This window comes from Atta cephalotes (genome assembly GCF_000143395.1).
Source record: "Atta cephalotes unplaced genomic scaffold scaffold00011, whole genome shotgun sequence".
Classification (NCBI taxonomy): Eukaryota; Metazoa; Arthropoda; class Insecta; order Hymenoptera; family Formicidae; genus Atta; species Atta cephalotes.
Window position 1 is genome coordinate 3,100,118 of NW_012130075.1, and position 3,663 is coordinate 3,103,780.

A 3,663-nucleotide genomic window follows, 5' to 3' on the forward strand; every position below is an offset into this window, starting at 1 on the left:
TATATATATGTATATATTAGGAAGGATGAAAACAAACAAAACTAAAGGATGTTATATCGTATAAATTTAACTTCCGTAAATTAATTTAGTTTAAAGAATACGATAAATATCTGTAGAAACTTGCCACTATATTCACAAGCGATCCACGTCGTTGACTAACAGATTTCGCTCTCAACAGTGACTTACCTAGCGGTTTACGACACTACATACTTTCTCTTTCAGTGAGTTTCCATATTGAAATCAGGTGTGTACTAATCAGTCGAATACAAAAGCAAAAATGAAAAACTTATGAGATTATTCATTGCGTAAATACAAATTTATGTTTAATAATAAAAAGTACAAATAGATAAATAGATTGGTAAGAAACTATTTATTACATTATATAATTTTTTAATTTATTAATGTTAATTATTAATGTTAATTATTATAACATAATAATTATTATAGTATAAACGCATAACATGCTTCAATCGTATCACCTTCTAAGGTGAGGCAAATGGAGTGTGCTCTTAATTGATCCATGGAGTATGCTTTAACGCGACATGAACATAGTCGTCATTTTTTATTGTTGCACTTTCTGAACTAGTGCACACAGTACAATAAGTTAAAGTGAAACAAATATACATTATTATATCTTATTGCTCCGATCCAGAGTGCAATAAGCAATAAAAAACAGACTTTATATTGATTCCGGTGACGCGAACGTATTGGAACGTATTGCGAACAAATCTTTTAAGTTTCCATCGAGAGTTAGAGTTGAGTCAAAGTGTGGGAATTGACTAGTCGAGTATTCCCCTCTTACAATCGAATGAGAGGGGAATGCTCAATTGTGATTGGTCAGTTCTTGCACTCTGACCCAATTCTAACCCTCGGTAAAAACTTAATTATTAATGACGAGGGCGCAAACCCTTAGGGCCACTTTCACCAAGCTCTGATTAACTTAACAGATCTAATAACTTTGCAGGATTCCAATTGAAGCTGACATCGAAGAAAAAATACAAAGAGAGAAGTATATAAATATAGATTTGTAATACTAACTTATGTAGCAATTTTTCTCTGGTAGCCGTTTGTTAATAATCTATTTTTGTGTTCAATATAGTATGTAAAATTACAGTTACTTAATTATAATTAGTTACTTAATTATAATTAGTGAAATATGTTTAACTCTTCAGTTCACATTTTTTTTCGATATCAGCTTCAGTTGAAATCCTGCAAAGTTATCAGGTCCGTTAAGTTAATTGGAGCTTGGTTAAAGTCGCCTTTAGAACATATATAGAGATTCTATAATTAGAATTTGGCGAAAGCGGGCACAATTTCTGATTTGTTCTTCATCTTGATCCATTTGGTATTCTATTCGGATAGTTTCATATATACATTGTCGGAAAACAAGTGCGAAGAAAAGAAAGAGATAAATAGCTACAAGCAGATGAGTAAAATCTGTGTCAAAAAAGTTAGAAATCGTTTTGAGATCTCGGACAAAGAGAAAATTAACAAATTACAATTGTTCAATTCGGTCAATTGATTACCTCGATTGGTTTCTTTAGGTATTGTCGTCACATAGTGTCTGTATTTTAAGGGGCTTTGCATAATAAAAGGAATAGGGAACAGAGAACAGAATAAGAATTTCACCTATCAGAAATCATTGCGGAAAGTATTGCGGAATACACAGTTTCTGATAGGTTGAAATTCTTATTTTCTATTCTCTATTTCCTGTTCCTTTTATTATGCGGAATCCCTAAGACTTTTTGCGCATGCATTCATACGAGAAAGCAATATCTTCTCTATTCGCCATTTTTGGTCCACATTCGCCAAACTCTGATTATAGGATCTCTAAACATATTGGAAAGGCCATATCGTATCTAATCAATATAATAAAAATGTCTTCAACATTTTATCTGAAAGCTTATATTTGTTGTGTGCTTGCGCGTAATTTATATGTGAGTTTTAAACGTACATGTATATGTTCTAAGACGAAAGTACAACACTCTTAACAATACATAATAATAATCGACGCATACGCATTACGATGAATACGCATTCAGATAAGGACAGATAGATGTTGGAGCCATGATGTAAGAATATAAAGAATATAAGAAAGAATGTACCATTGCGCATAACGGCGTTAATAATACTGGAAATAACCGATCTAATTAATTGACCTTTATGCACTTACCTACGTATAATAGCGCAGGCATATTAGAATAGCCAATTAAATTTTGGCCTCAAATTCACTCTCCTATTGCGCATTCTCGGGAATAGTATACCTTGCCTTCTTAAGACTTAAACACAATAGGCAATAGATACAAGGAACAGAGAATAATAAGCGGTTCAATCAAAATTCTGAGATATTGAACTTACATCAGAGCTCTGATTGGACGGTTCGTTATTTCTTGTTGCTTATGTCTATTGCCTGTGCCTATTGTGTTTAAGCCTTTACAACATGATTGAAGTCATTATGTAAATAGACATTGCATCATGGGTTGGAGCATGATGGAAGGGATAACATGGTGTGCTCAGGTGGCAAGTGTTTTTCTCTAAATCTCCGCTGTCTCTGTCTATGAATGTCACATTAGGGGAAAAGACTGCCAACTGTAAACCGCTAAATATGTGGCAATATTCATAGTCCATTTTTATTTTAAAATTGTCTTAAATAATGTTTTAAGATGTTAATACAATCCTCGAATTGGCTTATGACAGCTTAAGATTATACTTAGGACATATTATTTTTAGATTATACTGGCCTATTTCACGTCATGAAATTGGTATTGAATCTTTTCTTATTTAATACATTTTATGTTTCTCTTTCTATAGAAAGAAAATATACTTTATATTTCTTTTTCAATAGGCCAGTACTCATAGTCGATTCTTATATTTAAGACTATCTTAAGTACAATCTTAAGATGTTCTAAGTCAATCCGAGGACTGTAGACGTTAGTCCATTTTAAGACATTATTTAAGATAGTTTTAAAATAAAAACAGACTGAATATTGTCCCATGTTTAGCGTTTCACAGTTGGCAGCCTTTTCCCCTCACGCGACATTTACAGAGACGACGAAGATTTAGAGAGAGACGCTTGCAAACTGAGCATACCGTGTTATCCCTTCCATCATGGGTTCCATCATCAACAATCACCTATGATCCTTTCAGTACATATGTTTTCTAAGGCACTCATACTATTTTTTAATGCGCGAAGATCGAAATCCAGATCTTTCGAGCGTGAGCGAACAGACACAGCGAGTATTTTCGCAAAGAATTAAAAGCATTACAAAAAAAGTTTGTGAGTGAGTTTCTGTTTTCCTGACCTGTACATTTCCTACATTATAAATTTATTAAAATTGCAAAATAATTTTATTAACAAATATAGGAGACAGTTGCTGAATGCTTATTACTTAAGCTATTTTTTATTTTTTTATTTTCCATTTTGTACTGATGTGTACGCATATAAACATTGAAAATTGTAATATTTGAGAGATTATTGTTACATTTAATTTTTCATTAGTAATAAATAAATTTATTATGAGTCTTATTGTGACATATTGTGAAAGGTAATTGATCGCCTAAGATCAAGAAATATATATATATATATATATATATATATATATATATATATATATATATATATATATATATATATATATATATATATATATATATATATATATA